This window comes from Ambystoma mexicanum, chromosome 12 (genome assembly GCF_040938575.1).
Source record: "Ambystoma mexicanum isolate Mex_15411 chromosome 12, UKY_AmexF1_1, whole genome shotgun sequence".
NCBI classification, from domain to species: domain Eukaryota; kingdom Metazoa; phylum Chordata; class Amphibia; order Caudata; family Ambystomatidae; genus Ambystoma; species Ambystoma mexicanum.
In genome coordinates, this window is record NC_090936.1 from 810171491 (window position 1) to 810190801 (window position 19311).

Sequence of the window (19311 nt, forward strand, 5' to 3'; positions counted from 1 at the left end):
ATGGAGCAAGCCAAGGAACATCACCAAAAACCTAATTGCAGATTTAGAGGCTTTTCCTGCAGAAAACCACCTAATGAGAATCTGAGTAATCCAATCCTATTTCACCATTACCACTGGCACAGTGCTAATGGCACTGGTTTTCCTGGAATACCAATCAGGGCATTTCAGAAAATTCACTTGGTATTTTTTCTATCCAGTTCCAACCTTATGTTGAGATTTAAAATGGATGGTGTATAGTAGTGGTTCATACCAATACTGTACATTTTTTAATTTAATTTTTACATTTTTTAATTAATATATTTCTAAAGCGCAGAAAGCCTGCGGGCATCGGGCGCTATGACAAAAACACAAAGGAACAGTCCATCTAAAACCACAGAAGAGTCAATTCTGACCCTTTTATATCTTAAATCGGAAAGGTGGTGCACACTTTTTCACCCGCTTTTTATGGCCCCATGTGTTTTCTTCCTGCATTGAAGCACTTGTGTTTCCCTAATGGATAGGAAACAACTTCAAAAAGCTTCTGGGGAAGTAAAGATATGTGGATTTTCAAGGTGAGAAGCCAGCTTTTAAAAAGGTAGTATACCTTATTCTCGGGAGGATATCTCAGGGGCAATGTGCTTGCCTTGGAAGCAAGACGACACAGAGCAACACAGGTGCGATCCCTGGGTCCGCACCTAGAAACCTCTGTGTATTAAGCGCGTTATAAATAATCTATCATATCATATCATACCAATGAAGGTATAGATACGTCATTGTCGTTAATGAGGGGGGTGCTAAAACAGGCAGTATTTTGCCAATACCTTCCTTCTTCACGCTATCATAAAAAACCTCATCAGCCTCTATAAAATGTGCCCCTACACGACCAGATGCCCCACTTGCAAAAGCAGTGCTTTCTTTGATCACTGTCATATTTGGTGTGATATGTTAATCTTCAGTTGGAGAGCTCAGAACACCAATTCACGAATTGAGCTCTTCAATGTGATTTTACATCCCAGGTCAATGTTTCTATTTTTCTGGTGCTCTGGATTCGCTGTCGCTTGGTTACAACTCTTGCATTGGGTCATATAGCTTGCAGTTTAGGTCTCTCAATGTTTCTCTGGCTTTAACCGCTTTGTGCCCGCATTACCATGTACGGATGGTTCTTCTTTGCTGTTTGATTTCTGCGTTGTGAGATAGATAACCCACACCCCAATGGGCTTACATGAATCTGGTTCCTTTCAAGCACTACAATCAGGGGTTCACCTGGGTGTATGTGCTGCAAAAAGACCAAAACTACTAGATTACAAGAAATAAATCATTCAGTTATGGATTACAGAAATTAATGGATGCAGCACTGGTATAAGATTACATCATCATTTTTAGATTTTTAACCAAAAAGATAAAGTCACAAAGATTATCAAATTCTGATGCGCAGTTAAATGGAAGTGTTAATCGTTTTGAACAAACTGATTGCATCAACGCTGGATAAGGCTGGGCATGCACCCCCCCTAACCCCTCCAGGCCCCCGAGCTTTGCTCACGGCTCAAAATGTATACACTCTGTATGTGTTTATCCGAGAGGACTCGCCAGCAGCCAATAATGGTGCCCAAACCCCTGTCGCAGGTGCCCAATCACATCTTGCAGGTTTAGGCAGATGGTGTTCTGTTTGGTGGTATGTTATACAAAGTTTAGGGGAAGGAGCGCTGGGGTGCACTTTAGTATGGAGAACAAAGTGCTATGTCTACCTATTTCCAGGGGAGTGCATATGATTATAGAATGGAGGTAGAGAGATTATAAGACAATTCAGGAGTACAATTCCACTCAAATTCTTCAAAACAGAATTTGAGTGGAATTGTACACTTGAATTGTCTTATATTATATCTACCTCCATGCTATAATCGTTCTGTTTGGTGGGACATTCAGAGTCACCAAATTTCCCAGCGAGACTCAGTGTTGCCTGGGAATTCAGGAGCCTTATTGAATGAAAGGATCAGATTTCCTTCATTTTCTCTTGAGTTTTGTTAGTCTGTTGAAGCATAAGTGTATATGGGAAGGCTATGTTTTATAGGAGTTGTTGGGGATTCTGGAGGTGTTTTGCGATCTTTTTTGATCATGCATTAGAGTCGAGTGTTTATTTGTCCCCATGTACCCACTTTTGTCTGTTTGTGTTTCTATTTAGACGTTTAAGCAACTCGCTGTACCTGAATGTGGTGAGGCTGGCGTGTGGATTACAGGAACAGCCTGTCCATTTTGGCATCCACCAGTCTCCTGATGGAGTGTAGATGTAAGGCAGGCAAGCTTTCCAAAGCAATGTGAGACACAAATGGAAAAAACCCAAATGGACGACAAACCCTCTGATGGAAAAGTCAGTGTTCACAAAAGAAGACTTTAGGTTAGTTGTGGTACAAGGGGAGCGCTGGTGAAACCAGGGGGAATAATAAGGAGAAAAACCAGAATGTAGAGGAGCTTGAGCTGCTCTGCTGGTGACAGGAGAAACAAGGAGAGTAGTCGCAGGAGCATAGGGGAGATCGGGCAGAGAGGGATTGTTCAAAGAGAGACGAGTGAAATACGAACTGAAGAAAACATATAATATTCTCACACACAGGGACTGGGGAAATGGACAACGTCTACACCACAATAAATACATTAATTACATGACATGTAGCACTGTAGTTCTCCACTCAGAGTACTTTTTTATGATGTGAAGTGTATTTATAATGTATTCCACTTTACATATTGAAACAACTATTTTTTTTTGTTTTTTTGTTTTATTGGTTAATCAAATTTAAACCTTTAACACTCCTTCATGTCAGTTCATCAATATTAGATGAGTGCATTTCCAAAGTTACGTAGATGCAGTGACTTTTCCCAAAACCAATTCTCTTGGTCTGTCCAGTTTAGTCAATTTAGCTCACACTTCAGGATCGTCAACCTCCTGGTCCAGTTTTAGTGCTTTGACAAATTTCAATGCATCTAAGGTCTTATCGACCTTTTCGACTGTCATTAGCCGCTCCCAGTACTCCTCTTCCGTCTCCTCAGTAATATTGATGGTATAGCTTCCCGTGTATACTTGTCGTTTCAGTGCGAGCGTCGGACAAACTAGCATCACATGGCTGATAGATTCTATTTGGGTCCTGTTTTTACAGAACCTGCAGTATGCCATCGATTTGTCAATAAGTCGTCTTCTCCATTTTACCTCTCGGGAATACCATACATTAAGCCTGCAACGCTTAAGCAAGTCTCTGTAATGAGCAGTTGGAAATTTCAGCAAGTATGGTGGGAGCATATTTAAACCCTTTCTTTCTCAGATGATGTTGTGGCACAGATTCCTTGACAGGCTTTTCTCCTGTGTTTCTTCCGAATCCTTTTCCCGAACAGATCTTTTGGCCTTATCTGGATTACACTTTAAGGTCTCTTCCGAGATGTCTAGCTTTTCCAAAGTCGCTTCACATCTTATCTTCCATTCGTGTAAGATCTTATCTACATTTTGCGTCTCGGTCTGTATTAAGATTTTAAACGGCTGGGCTGTCAAGGATGCACTTTCTATAGAGGGACAAGGTTTTCCATATTGCGATTGAAGCCATAGATTGGAGCCTTAATTCTGTCCTTATGATCTCTATCGGGAGAGAGTTCGGGAGGCGTAAGATCTTTCGCCAAAAGTAGGCTTCGCATAAATTCCAAACTTCCCATTTTAGGGCTAGAAGTGCCTCTGCTCCATACGTGATTACTGCCACCACCTTTTGTTCATAAAAAGTTGTCACCGGAGCCAGTGAGAATTTGCCATATCTGCGGTGTAGAAGTATTACTTGGTTGGTCAAGACAAGTTTTTCTCGGATCAGCATGTAATGTGCCTGTTCATTGCTGTTTTTACTAATCCTTATCCCAAGGTATATTGTGGTATCCATCTCCTCCAGTTTTTCCTTGTCTAAGGACCACTTCTGGATTTTTCCTGATGGTTTTTTTCTACGGCAGGCCCTCATAGCTAGAATCATCGATTTTTTTACATTGATCTTCATGTCGTTGTTTTTTAGATACTTATTAAAGGCCACAATCCGTCGCTGCAGTCCTATCAGCGTTTGATCTGCGAATACCGCGTCATCCGCATACATCATCCATGGTACCTCAGTTCCGTTGATCTTCGGAGGGAAAGCCCGGATCTGATCCTGGGTGGTCTTCATGTCTGCCTTATATAGGACTAAGAGGAAGGGGGCTAGAGCACATCCTTGTTTTATGCCTCGAAAAGTTTTTATCTTCCTGGAAAGTCCTCCATTAGCAGTAATTTGGATCTGTATCGAGGTATCGGTGTACAGGGCTTGGATAGCTTCCAGCAGATCCTTTGGGCACCCCCAATTCCTCAATTTTGACCACAGGCGCTCTCTATTTATACCGTCAAACGCCTGTTCGAGGTCAATGAAGGCCAGGTAGGTCGTTTTTTTTTCCTTCCAAAGCCTTTGCCTTCAGTAAGTTGATCAGAAATAAGTTGAGGGCGGTGCCAACACCGCTTACGAAAGCTGTTTGTCTCTCATCCAGGATGTTAATCTGGGTAGCCCATTTTTTTAGATCCCTTAAGAGGATAGACGCGAATAGCTTGCCGATTAAATCTAACAACGCTATCGGTCTGTAATTCCTGGGATTCCCTCGATGCCCCTTTTTGTAGATAGGCACAATATAAGCCTCAGTCCACGTGGTTGGAATTTGCCTTGCTTTTATTTTTTGTTCAAAGAGCGCACGTATTAAATCGGACCAGTCTTCACAGTTGTCTTTCAGCATTTTATTCGAAATGCCATCTGGGCCTGCCGCCCGAGAAGTGCTAAGTTTTTTAATTAGCATAAGGATGTCATCTCCATCGAATATCAAGGCCCATGGGGTAGCAGCCGGGATCTTCTCTATGGTTTTTCCTTGGGTTTTCCCTTCATATAATGAGGTATAGTGCTGAAACCACTTTTCTTCCGAGACTTGGTTCACACCTATAGCCGATTGATTCAGGTCCCTGTTGTTAATTAGGTCCCACGTACTTCTTGTGTTATTAGTCGATAGTGCAGCTAGCATCTTCTCTGCATCTCTTTGTAGTCTCAGATGTCTATATGAGCGCAGCCAGTTTTTATATCTTTGCCGACATTTTCTCAGAAGTTCACATTTCTCAATGCTGTTGGTCTGGTGTATGAATCTGAGGTCTGCTCTATATTGTTTTCGCCTGGCAAATACAAGTTCATCAAAGGCATGCTTTTTTTCAATTTGTTTTACTTTAGTTGGGTCTTGCTTCACCACAAAGGCTTCCAATAACCATTTGTATTCGACCCTCTCGTCTCGTAGCTCTGTAGCTTCCTTATATTCCTGTACCAATTTTGGTATGATCTGATTTTTCAGCCTTAGTCGGTTTCTTCCCCACGATACTTCAGTTTCCATCATTCTTTTGTTCCCTGTGATCACTTGTTTTTCCCAAGCAAGTTCTGTTACAAGCAAGCTATGATCACTATTTGCTTGTTTGATTATTGTAAACGAATTTATCCAGGCGAGTGTGTTGCCACCCACGAAGCAGTAGTCGAGGCATACTCCAGATTTTCCGCTGTGCCATGTATTAGCGCCCGTTAGGTCTCCTCTTGTTTGGCTATTTAACATCCTCATATCTCTGATTTGCATTTCCTTCATCCATATTTTTTCTTTTCCCAGTAGATTTTCTATTTCTTTAATTTTTCCCTCTTTGTCCAACAATTTGATATTTAGATCCCCATTTAGCAATATCAATTGATCTTTTTCCTCGATCATAGATTTGTCAATTTCATTCAAGATGGATTTTAAGTAGGTTGCCTGATTCTGCATTTTTTCTCTCCAGTAGGTGTTTATCAGGAGCATTTTTGCCGGCTCCACCTTTTCATCTATTTTATATGCTATTTTTAGTATTTGCACATAGGGATTTGGGATGGAGTGTTCGAGGATTTGCAAGGGGCTATCCAATCTCTTCAATATCATAAGGCCCGCATATGGTCTTCCTTTTGGACCCTTTTTGGCCGGATTAATGTAGACTTCATAACCTTCACATACAGGTGGCTCATTAAAGCCAAGATTCCTGTATGGAAATAAGGTCATATTTGGCCAGGAAGCTACTATCCTTTGTGAACAAATGTTGGAAGCCTCTGGTGTTCCAAGAGGCACAATGGATGGGTCCAAGTTGGCCCTCTTTATTCTATTGTTTCTTCTTAGCGTTTAAGGGATTCGCCATCCATGACCGATCCGTTCCTTTGTTACCTGCTTTGTTCAGTTTGAGTTCGTCTTTCTTTGGGTTCTCTGAATTGTCGATCGTAAACCTCAAGGTTTTCAGTTTGTTATCGATTTCCTTTGTTGCAGATGACTTTGCATTTTACCTTCTTTCCCATTTTTTTCCTTTTCTGTTGAATCCTTTTTTACGACATACTTATTAGTTGGTCTGTCTTTTTTGCTGATGTTTTTCCCAGTCGCTTTATCCTTAGCGCCTACAGAGATCAGCTCCTTGGGTTCCCCTCCCTCTCTCATTGTTGATTTTGGTTCATCTTGCTTGGAGCCATCATCAAGATCCACGATTCGGAAGCCCTTTTTCCTAAGGATATCGCTTACCTCTAAAAATTTCTGCTTGATCCTCTTAGAAGTTAAGTGTAGTATAACTTGGTCCAACCTGTGTTCCCTTGGGAATTCCACTACTTTTATATCATCCGTTGATATCGAGCATAGGGCTGAGGTTTGAGGTTCACACAATCCAAACCCCCAAACAAACACACCTGCTGTTTATGAGAATGTTCAGTGCAATGCACTGAAGTGCAAGCTTCAACTTCTTCTTGCACTTTTATTTTTAAAAGAACGAAAGCATTCCAGAACGGTTCCTTTTTAAAATAAAAGTATAGGAACAGTGAAAATTAAAAATAAAAAGTATAGGAGCATGGCATTACAAAACTTCTCTTTAACAGTGCCCGTCTGGGGCCATTGGATGCCATTTCTAGTTTTAAGTAGAATCCTTTTGGTAGGCTAGATTTGTTTGGGTTTAGGGCAGACATTCTTTGCTTTTTCTTGTAGACATTAGGTTCTTTTTCTCTGTTATTATTATTTTCTTTTTGCTGGCTTGGTCCGAGATTTTCCTGATGTGTTTTTGGATTGTTCTTTTTATTGGCCAGCTCATGCCTTTTTTGTTCAAGAGTTCTAAAGGGGGTAAGCTCTCTTTCATCCTCATTCACCAACTTACTTTCTGTCAAATCAGTGCTTTTTGCTGATTTTCTGGGGGTCTTAAGAAAGGCCTCTCTTTGAGAGGTCTTACAATCTCTAGGTTTTGAGGCCAATTCAGCAGTATCCCAGTTATCAATGGTTTGCCAATCCGATATGCTAATACTTTCCCAGTCCTCATCTTCACTATTTTCACCCATACATTCAATCAAATTGCTTAAATCAGTTGGGTGTTCCCGTTCATCCCAATCTTCATCTACTGATTGAGCAGTATTGCCTAGGTCGAGTTCCCCCTCAAACTCTAAGCTTTCCACATTGCCCATTATCAGTTCTCTTCTGGGCTTCTTTGCGGGATGTATGGTTTCTCTACTAGGCGGTGTTCTTAGATTTCTCAGGAATGCTCTTGAGCCATTTACCTTGCGTTTTAAGGCTTCATTTTTTGGTTTCTTCTCATTTTCATGTTTTTTTTGTCCCACATTTGTCTTCTGCTGGATTTGCGGCTTTGGCGTTCCTCCAGCAAAGATGGCAAAATTGGATTGTTCCGACTGAGGTTTTTGATCATGTTTCAACCCCCTCTCTTTACTCGGGGAGATCACGATTACTTCCTCGCATGGTAGCTCAGTTTGTTTGGGTTTGATGACATTCCCTTGTTTCAATTTCATAGGACCTTTTCCTCCTTTGTGGTTTTCTCCCACATGGTCACCTTCGTTGTTTCGTTTATGCTGGGCCCTCATCCATTTGCAGTCCTCAAGAACAGCCTCCATCAATAATGATTTGTCATTGGCATCTCTTCTTGCTAGTTCGCCCAATTGATTTTGCCAAATTTGCGATTGCTCAGCTTCTTTATTCATTTGTGCATTCAAACTCTGCAAAGACAGATCCATTTGCACAGAAGCCTCCTTTATTTGTATGTTAGTGGTAGTCACTTCTTGGATCGAGTCTTTGATCACTTCATAAAGTTTGAGAAAGGGGGCCATTGCAATGTTTAGTGAGGCCATGATCACAGTTTGTATGTGTTCCATGTCCTTTCCTCTTTCTAGTTTACAGGTTTTGCTAATTATAGATGCAACTTGATCTTTCGACCAGTCATCTGGATGTACAAGCTGCCAGTCTAAGCAACTCATGTCTACAGCTGCATCATTCATGATTGTAGTCTGAGTCATTTTCCTTGCCGTTTGCACCTTACAAGCTGACAATTGCGGGTTTAGCTCCCTCAATGGATTTCCAGATCTTAAGTTTCCCTCATCAAAGGTTAGAGGCATTTTCGATGGTAAATGGCCTCCCTGATGGTCTGTTGATATTTTTCGGGGGGTCTCTGCCTCAAAAGATCTCCCTTTTGTTTGGTTTTTGTCCAATGCTGCCATCCGCTCGTTTATTAGAGAGAAGCTCTTTCTTTTCTCTCTTTCAATTTTTCCCGTTAATAATGTTATGTCTTGCATGATTTTATTTGCTAGACATGAGTTGCTTATACTGGCAGGTGTCGGTACGATCTTTTCATTAGATGATAGACTCCCCAATGAAGATGCCACCTCCGAGTGACTCTTAGGTAGCTTTTCCCCTAGGCTCTTGGCGGCCTTATCCAGATCTTCACTCCTGTATGGCTGGAAGATATCGAAGTTTTCTGGGGCCACCTCCTTAGGGATTAGCTGTTGCAATGTCTTCCCTGTGTCGATAGATGAGTTCTGTAGGGCTTTATCCTATTGAGTCGGCTCATTCACATCCCACTGATCTCCCTGTTCCCAAGAGGTCTCCGGAGCTGGGTGGTATCTTGGGATTAGATTAAGGGGAGCCAACACATGGTTCGAGTCCTTTAGGTGTCTGTTTGGGCTCTCCCTTACTCTGCTTTCTTTTTCCACCTCTGGAGGGTAGTCATGGTGCTCCGTCATGGACTCACTTATTTCGGGGGTATCGAGATTAGTACTCCCGACTAATTCACATTCCGTCTTGTCCAGTGAGTGCTGTTCTCCACTTGAAGGCATCAAGGGTGGTACAGAATTAATCCAATCATCTCTCACATCAGTTTTATCACTTAATTCTGTCCTCTCGGTATCCAAGTTAGAGTTCTGATTCTCTGGGATTTTCTCAATGGATTCCCCCAAAAGTGCGGTAGTTTGCTCCAGGGTTCTCTCCAGCTCCTTTGAGGGAGCAGGGCAGCTCGTGGGGGTAGTTACATCCAATTCCCCAACCTTTGAGCCAACCACATTTCCCTGTTCAGACAGCTTGGATGACATAGGAGTTTTGGGTGACTCATTAAATGGCCCTACTACAGCAGGTATTGTACACGGCATGGGTAGTTCAGGGGATTTTGGGGCCAGCCGTACTGTGTCCTCTTTTCCCAAGAATAGTGATTGATTTGTGTCCATTTCCATACTAGCAGTGTTAGCTCCCACTGAAACGCTCTTGCGCTTTTCAGCACAAAAGGGCAAGCGGGACTGTTTATACTTTGTTATTTTTGATGCATGATCAGGACTTCCATTTGCCTCTGGAAGTGAGGCGAATCTTTGCCTTACCTGGAGGCGAGTTCTCAAACTTGGTGCTGATGGGTCTTGAGGGGCTGGGACTGTCTTCATGGTGTCGTGCAGCTCCTCTGTTTGGTACGTTATTAATTTTGACGGGATCTGGGGACTGACTGGTTAGATTACTATCACATCCACATCCAAGCAGCCAAACAGCACAACAGTGCAGTAATCCACAGTTCCGATGCCCTTCGCGCGCTCGGGTTTAGCGCCGCAAGGGTGTCTGGGTAGCTGTTAAATAGGACTTCCTGGAGGGGGTGGTTGAATCAGGGGGCGGGCAGGGGGTGTGGCCAACCAGCGCAATGGCGCGGCTCTCTTCCCTTCGTCCACACCTTCCTGACCTTCGTATCTCGCGGCTTTCAACCGCTGCAAACACTTCGTATATGTTCCTTCCAACCCCACTGGCAATCTCGGTTTGCTTCTCGGTCTTGAAACAACTATTTGGCTAAAGCTTCAGCTCTACCGAGTACTTGGCCAACTGCTTGGCCTGTAGTCATTTCTAAGAAGGGAACTGAAATCATGCAGTGTTCAGGGAACTGGAGGGGCAGAGTTGGAGGAGGAAGAGGTGGTTGATTATTTGTGGGATGAGGATGTTAATTGCCAGGTGAAGGTCTTTGAGGTGAATTGTGTGGCTCTTGGATTGAGGGCCCTGTAGTTGCCAAGTGCAACAGCCAGAGCAGGTGTTGCCTGATGAAGAGAGTCATTGGGCAGCAGCTCATGAAGAGGAGAGGATGTGCAGGATTGACACATTTGGGTGAAAGGGGAGATGCCAAAGTCACAGCCGAGTCCATTAGACATTGCCAGGGCAGGGAGTCTTCATGTCAGATTGGATTGTGGAGGACTGGCGGGCAATAGTTTACTTAATACTGGAGAACGGCTTTTGTAAATGGGGATAGATCAGAGTTGCTCTTTTGAGGAGCTGGGAAGACACTGTGGTATGCAACCTTTGCAAATTGCCAAAGACGGTTAAACCAAGTAGGGTTGCTACTGGGGACCAGAATACTGCACACACACATGTTTTTAGCTTGTCAGAAAGTTCCCATGTCATCCTCCAATTACCCTTTTTCCACAGTAGCTCTAGCAGTGGAGATGACAATGGGGGGATACCCTCCCATGAGGAGACACCTGCCTGCGTCTGGTCCCAGACACACTTGTAAAGCAACCTTCAACCCAATCCTCTCAGCCTGCCTAAGCACCTTGCCCCTGCCTACATACTGCTCCAGTGGTACCATCCACAAGCAGGGCATTGACCCTAAAACAGCAACCCCACCACCCCGTCTACCTCAGCTTGTTGTTCATGGTAGCGCTGTGGGTCTGCTGTTACTTAGGCAGGTATGGAGGGACCAAATGTTGTGTCATGCTGGCCTGCACTGCCCGTAATGCCAGAGGCCATCTGTCAGCGAGAGTTACACTTCATGGAAGGGAGGATGACACATATGGGTAGATGATCTTGCAACCCCTATCATCTTGTAAGTGATTGGGGTTGCAAGATCATGGGCATTCGACAAAAAAAGCAAAAAGGAACGTGGAGTGACTGCTCTCAGAGCCACGAGGATAGTCCCCAAATATTTGGGAGTGGCTCTCCGAGCGGCTGGGAGGGCCACAATGAGCTCCAAACGCTCTTTAGTTGCACTACCATTTCCAGGGTTGAATGGGAAGTGAAAAAGTGTAGAAAGCAGTTAATGAGTTAATGTAGGATGTGCTTTGGCATTAATCGCCCACCTGCCCAAGCGTTTGTACTTCTAAGCAAATGCACAATGCCATTAATAGCAAAGCCACAAGCAGCCAAAATTCTATTAGCTCGTGTACACTACCAAGTGCTAATAATGTGTTAATGTGTTTGTTTCTTTAAAGAATCCAACATAGAAATGAAAGTGGGGCTCTGCACAGAGCTCCTCTTTCACTTCCGGTTGGGAGGCATGTCCACTTGTCAGTGTGAGCAAAGCGTGGAGAGATGGAAAGGGGAAGACAGTAGCACAGTGAGGCGACTGGTAAGAGGCGACGAGGGACTTGGTAGAACATGGAAAGGGGGTGGGAGACAGTTGGGGCAGTTGTGTTGGAGATGCAGCAAGGTGCACTGGGTCACAGGGAGTGAAGATGGCAGCCCAAGGTGAGGCTCAACGTGATGACATGGAATACAGGCAGTCACTGCCCATTCAAACCCACATTTGAACCTCCTGACTAGTCAGTGCCTCTCCCCCAAGTGCAAATTGTCATTAAAGGAGCTAATCCAGACCAAAATAAAATTAATGGACCAAATATCGTCCAACATGGTTGCAAATTACGATCTTGCGTTACTGTCACAACATCCTCAAAGGGCAGAAATCCAATGAACTATGTAGCACCTGTTCTTAATGTACATATTTTCATTTGTCATCCGCTGTATGCCAAATACTGCCAGCACAGATACGGCTCTGTGCATTATTCACTGTTTTGTCATGGATGGAAGAATTCCATTTCAATATGGGTAGGACTCAATAAAGTAGAAGAACACATGTAAAACATTGATGAGGCTACAGGGTGATATTACACAACCAATAGGCTAGGAAGTCTGAACATCATAGTAGGTGAGTTCCATGAATTTGCCAAATTGCTATTGATGTGTTGGGATTGCTGGTGGGTTTTCTAAAGCGATTGTTTATCTGTTCTGAAGTGCAAAAGAAATCAGTTAATGCCATAAAACAGGAAAATGCATATCAGCAAATAACTGTAGTTCAAACTTGAGTCACGTGGTTCTAGTTGAAGTGCTCTCGTGCTATCATTTCAAAGGGAAGACTGAAAAAGATGGCAGAGGTACTACTGCGTGCCTTGTTGGAAAGTGAATCTCTGCATTAATATCATTGTAAAATGGCAGGATCAGGGCCAAAGTACAAAGCAGTAGCTGCACAAATGCTAATTTGCACCGATCGCATATGCCATTGATTTCCTACTCCCTCGCAGCCTTCCTTGTCATCAGGCAAAAGTGTTCCTTGTCCTATACCAAGGTAGGCACTGTTTGGAACCTATGGCTGGGTGTCTCATACCCCACCTGAAATTCAGCAATTGATGGCTAGGCTTGCCTTGACCACTCTGCAAGAGCAAGCATAGGAGGTGGTTAGAGACAGAGAGAAGGAGGAGGAGAGTCAGGATCGCCAAGAGGATACTGAAGGAGGTAAGGTGAAAAAGCATTCAAGCGAAATGCCTGACCAGTGGAAGTTGATGAGGTGTTTAGGTACAATCATATGGCGGAGCATCAAGGAGGAACAGGAGGAGAAGAAGAAGAAATGCAGTGGACAGCGAAGGAGTAGGTGAGATCCCCTTAGGAAGGAGACCATTGTGACTATCCAAGGAGGCACAGAAAAATGCAGTGTTGGGGATCAATGTCAGGACCCTAAAGTAGGGGTAGGAGCACATCACTACTGCCAGCCTATAGACCAGCATTGGTGGTCAGCCTCTTGGTTGAAGCTCTTGGGCTCAGCATGGTATTACCAAGCCCAACCTTCTACAGTTACCCGGGCCTAAGGTGAAAACACACAAGGGTCTTGAGGCTCAGACTTGGGTATCTCCAAAGAGTCCAGGACAAGAAGCAGAGAATGTGAATCAACAGAATCAGGAGGTAAGTAGGAAGTGTGAGGTCAATTAAACCCTCCACCTGTGAGTGGTGGAGAACTCATGTTATATCCCAGAAAAGTTCCCCTGATGTGGGATAACTAAACCCAGAGGCTTTGTAATTGTCACTCTAATGAGAAGCCATTCTGTTACTGTGTTACACGAGGGACTGGCTACTGAGGACACAGAGAAGGAAAAGAAAAATAATGGTAACTGGTTGGCGGCTAAAGGAGCTAATGAGAAGGAGCAGGCGAATTACAAGCCTTACCAGAGGAAGTTGAGGAATGGTGGAAGTATGAGCACTTGCTAGAGTATAGAGTAGGAACAGGAGGAGTATAAGGATGGGGACAGTAGAGAGGAGAGCATAGAAAGACTAGGAGAGGAATCCCATAAGCATGAGATCTTTGTAAATCATTGATGAGGCAGAGAGGAACAGGTGCTGGGGTACAAAGTTCTGATACTAAACAAAGGGGTAGGAGAATCCAACCAAAACTCACCCATACACCATCATTGGTGGCCAACCTCCCGGGGCTCAACCTGGCATTACCCAGCCCATCCTACAGCTAGCCTGGCCAAATGTGCACGCACACACAGGGCTCAAGACCTCAACAGAGGAGTCTTCCAGGAGCCCAGGAAGTGAAGAAATGGACGTTTAATTCCCCAGACTGTGAGAGGCAGATCATTTATGACATATGCCAGGAAGAGACCCCAGTTTGAGAATAACAAAACCCTCTGGGAGAAGCCTTGATGTTACTGTTTTACATTAGGATAATCAGGATATGATTGCTTATACTTATAGAAAAGATGTCCAGATTCTGGTGCATGCAGTTTGATTAGGCTCCAGAGAAACCATTTGTCAGCGATGTTCCGCACCTGACTCTTTCTTGACTGACATGGGACATTGAGGTATGGCCTGTCTCTCCTAGACACCACTGTGTCACCAGTTTGGAAAACATCTGGAAGGTAGATGACCCCAAATGGGGCAACCAAAAGAGGAGGAAAAATCCAAGACAGATTCCAAGCAAGCACCATCTGAGGTTGACTCTTTAATACAGAGAAGGTCACTGACTTCTTTCATGCTCCAAAATAATTGCCAGTTAAAAGCATAGGGACATTAGAGGCTGGGTTGGAGACTAAGAGAAGGCAAAATACAGGTAGATAGAGCCGGTCAAAGGTACAATGAATGCAATGTGGCATCTTGTCTGCTCTGCAGATAGATAAGGTTTTGAGATTTCTGCAGATGTGGACCAGTTTGGTGGTGGATGATGCCACAAGCAGACAGCCATCTTGGAATGGGCGCTACGCTTATAAAGCTTATAACATGATTTCCAGGGTGAGAATAATTATGCTGGTGAGTATTTCCTGTGCCTCATGACACCATACCAATTGAATATCCTTGTTAATTGTTAATTGCTTAAGGATGTCCTAGGGATCTGGAACGGGGTTACAGGGAAATCTTTATTTCTGCTTTGGACCCACCATTGTAATTACCCTGAATAAGCTTGTACCCACATTCCTATTTCAATGTCTATTAGTCACTTATCCCACTTGGCTTTGTGACAGTTGATATATATCCCTTCCTTCCCACCTCAGAGGCAGTGGACTGAATCTTATTCGCATCCCTCTTTCTGCTTATGGCAATATTTTGGTGTTCTGGAGATCTTCACACTCAATATAGTCCCTTCCCTGGAGCTACAGGAAGATGGTTCATTATGGACTCAGTTACAGTCACTGAATGCACTTGCTTGCCTAAAGATAATTCTCATATTTGTAATTGGAAACTTTGCAAGCAAAATATATTCAGGTTGGCCACTAAAAAATTGTATATGGATTTTGAATTTCCAGCCATTGAATGGAATCTTCTGCCTACCTATAACACTCCTGTGGTGTTACTCTTCTCACACTGACAAGAAATGTGTGTTCATGTCATGCAGGTAGTCACTGAGAGGTAGTAGAGTCAGTGGTAGTCACAAAAAGAAGACTTCTTCTATTTCAATGCACTTCCTTTCCCTCTGATACATCTCATTTTAATTATCAACCTGTTCCTCAATTAAATCATATTTTAATGATCTACCTGTATCTCAACTAAAGCCTATTTCAGCTTACCACCTCTCCCACAACTGAATCCTATTATTTGTCTTTCACTCCCTCAACTACAACCTGTTCCCTTAACTGCTCTAGCAACTTCTTGTCTCTGACTAAGAACACTGATACCAAAATCTGACCATACTTGACCTATTTATACTATTTTACACAAACTACAAACAACTTGATTCATCCAAAAAGCATGGGTTGCTCGCACAGACAAACAATGAGTACATAAACTGAAATACATGATTTCAGGGTATTTACAATCATGTGTAGACGTGTAGGCTAGGTTGTGTGTCATTGAGCCTGGTTCTCTTTCCAGGTAGAGGAGAAGGTTCCCCAGCACATCCTTAAAGCCAGTTACCGTCAGGGTGTCCTTGATAACAGGGTTGGTAAGCAAAGAGGGAGAATGCACAAAAATGTGAGGTAACCCAGGATGAGTAGAATACCATTAGTTTGACGAGGACTCAGGATCAAAGAGTGTAAGGAGACAACACAGAGTCAAGCAGGATGGATTAGCAGATGGATATATTTGAAGACAAATAGGAGCTTGTAAGCAAGTAATTGTGCACCGAATGTGCAGGCTGAAAAGTGTAGTACTTCATTCAAAGGAGGTACGATGCAGAGATGTTGTCCTATGAGATGGCTGGAGCAGTAATCACGCCTGCTCATGCCTAGTTGAGGCCAATGCTTTGACAGAGCAAAAGATGAGAAGGGTATGGAGATTATTAAAATTATTGGGAATGGGCTCGAAATAGTACTTGTGTGCTTATGACCACTCTCTACTATTCTGAAAAATGACTTGCAGCGTACACCCTTCCAAAGAGCACATCCAAGCCAGGGCTCTGAACAAATTATGACAACGAATTAGGTTGGACAAAGGCGATTCACGTACTGCCTTTTAAAATAGTCCTGAATTATATCATACATGAAATAAATTGGAAAGTTCAATATAAATCTTCGTAAGGTCTCTATTTAATAATGGTATGGTCGGCCGACACGTTTTTATACCCAGAGGTCGTTCTCAAGGCATTTTTCTTAATGTCCTGGTATATGAACCGTAATGGTCTTGAAAGAGCTGTATGGTGGTCAGCTGCTATGCTGCATGCTAATGTTCTAAATTGCTAAGTTTGCAAAAAGACAAATGGCACAACTTGAAGCAAAAGTAAAGGTTGAAATCCGTGTTCCAGCAATGTAATGACTGTGTGGGTGATTCACTTCAATTAAACGTGTAACAACATCCTCCGCCTTAAATGGCAAGTCTCAATCCCTGGGCTCAGTCAGGGTATGGAGATTAAGCTATTCAGCCATAGCAGTGGTGGTGATAAACTGTTCAAGTTTAAGTTTGCTGTCAAAAATATGCATGTGAAGTGCAGTGAGAAGTGTGACAGCAGTCGAGCAGTTCGGTCTGTGTCTATTGCCTATTGGAGTATTGCATCTGTTCCTCTGGCATCTACTCATTCCGGCTGCGGCCTCGGCATGCGGCTGACCTACCTGTACTGGAGAAGGTTTAAATCTCATGCACAGCACGTAGCGCATACATGTGAGGTGAGTTGAGAAGGGTGACAGCAGTCGAGTAGTCGTACAGTGGTGAGGCGGTTCTGATAGGGTAACTAGAATTCCAGCGCGTGAACAAGAGGCTCTTTGCAGTTTACACTTCTATTGTCTCCTTCAATGTGACTGTTCATTATAAATGCTGGGGAACCAAAAGCAAAAGAAATCTGTCTATGGCCTGCATTCCAAATCAATGGAAACATTAGTAAAAATAAGATGCCGGTCTTTAGTCGTTGGTCCTGTGGTTGTTATTCAAAACCATGAGGAAGCCATCGAGGCTGTCTCTGAGTCTGAGGGTACAACAATGGTAAAATAACATATTTTCTTGGTTCCTGTAAGTGTATTAATGAAGCTGCTAACAAAAGTCGAGGAAGAGCAAGGCCAGCTGCAATCCTCTAAATCTACAATTGTGGATAATAACGTGTTATTAAGGGGGTAATTCATAGAATTTAGCACAGAAGTAGCGCATGCGGCTGGCGCAGAGAGGGAGCATTCGCCAGCATGCGCCAGCCGCGTGCACCACAACCCATTTTCACGCACAGTGTATTCATGGATACTTACATCCATAACCAGCCGTGGCGCAGAGTGGCACAGCGACCCTGCAGCAATGCCAGTTACGCCCCCAACCCCGCCCTGTGCGCCAAACACATTGCACAAATCTCCTACATGGTGCAAAGGCCAGTGGGCCATCTTACAGCCCCCAACCACAAAAACATGCTAAAAATGCCACACAGCCCTCTTGCACCAGCAAAATCATGTGGAAGACTCGCCGTGCACCCTCCCCCCTGTGGTGTGGGCTGCCTGTGGGGCATGGACTGGGGTGATGAGCTGCCTGTGGGTCATGGCCAGGGGTGATGGCCTGCCTGCGGGGCATGCCCAGGGGTGATGGGCTGCCTGCGGGGCATGCCAAGGGGTGATGGCCTGCCTGCAGGGCATGCCCAGGGGTGATGGCCTGCCTGCGGGGCATGCCCAGGGGTGATGGCCTGCCTGCGGGGCATGGGGAGGGTGGATGGGCTGCCTGCGGGGTATGCCCAGGGGTGATGGGCTGCCTGCAGGGCATGGTCTGGGGCAATGGCCTGCCTGTGGGGAATGGGAAGGGTGGATGGGCTGCTCGCGGGGCATGCCCAGGGGTGATGGGCTGCCTGCGGGGCATGCCCAGGGGTGATGGGCTGCCTGTGGGGCATGCCCAGGGCTGATGAGCTGCCTGCAGGGCATGGTCTGGGGTGATGGCCTGCCTGTGGGGCATGGGGAGGTTGGATGGGCTGCCTGTGGTGCATGCCCAGCAGTGATGGGCTGCCTGTGGGGCATGCCCATAGTTGATGGGCTGCCTGCGGGGCATGCCCAGGGGTAATGGGCTGCCCCGCAGGCAGCCCATCACCCCTGGGCATGCCCCGCAGGCAGGCCACATGTCACCATGCACCTGGGAACCCTGACACATGTCCCCCACCCCACCCCCAGTGATGGGCACCTGCCAGCAAGCCCTGACTCATGTCCCCCACCCCAGTGATGGGCACCTGCCAGCACGGCCCGACTCATGTCCCCCACCCCATCACCAGTGATGGGCACCTGCCAGCAGGCCCCGACTAATGTCCCCCCACCCAACACGTCATCACAATCCAGAGCCATGGCCCTTATAGCCACCCAAATCCCACCCCACCCCCCAGTCCAAACACCCAACCAAGCATTCCATCCACTCCACATTGAATTCCCCATGTCATGATAGAAAACAAATAACCAGCATGCCCCTGAATACATGTCCCTCAGACCTACACAATGGCGACACATGACTGAGAAAACCCCCATTGTGACATGCACAAAACGAATGAGAGAAGACCACACAAGTAAAGTAGAGAAAAAAATGTATTAAATCATAAACTAAATGAATAAAACAAAAGCACACAAGAAGAAAAAAAATTAATCCAAGTCGGGAAGTCCAAAATTATTTAAAAATATGAATGCAGTAACCAATAAAATCCAAAGTAAAATGTCTCTAATGCGTCCGTCCATTAACCAAAAACCAAAGTTCCAAAAAAAGCAAAGTATTCCACCATGGGTCAAAAAATAAAGTAAATCCAGGTCCATAACTATATACAAATGAATATCCAAGGGTCCATGAGCCCAACAATCCAAAGGAAACTTAACCAAAATCCTACATGATAAATAACAATATCTAAAAAGGAGGGGCATAGTCCATGCTCCCCAAAGAAAAAGAAAAAATAAAGGAAACCTACATAACTATTTACAAAGGCGGCGGGCTAGTCCGACGGCTCACTCATTGATGTCCCGGGCCAGGGCATCATCGATCTCCACTTCAATGTCCTGGAGGCGGGGCTCTTCCCTGGCCTTGAGTTCTCTGCCCTGACCATTGTGAGCCATGCCCTCTCCACCTGCCGCTGCT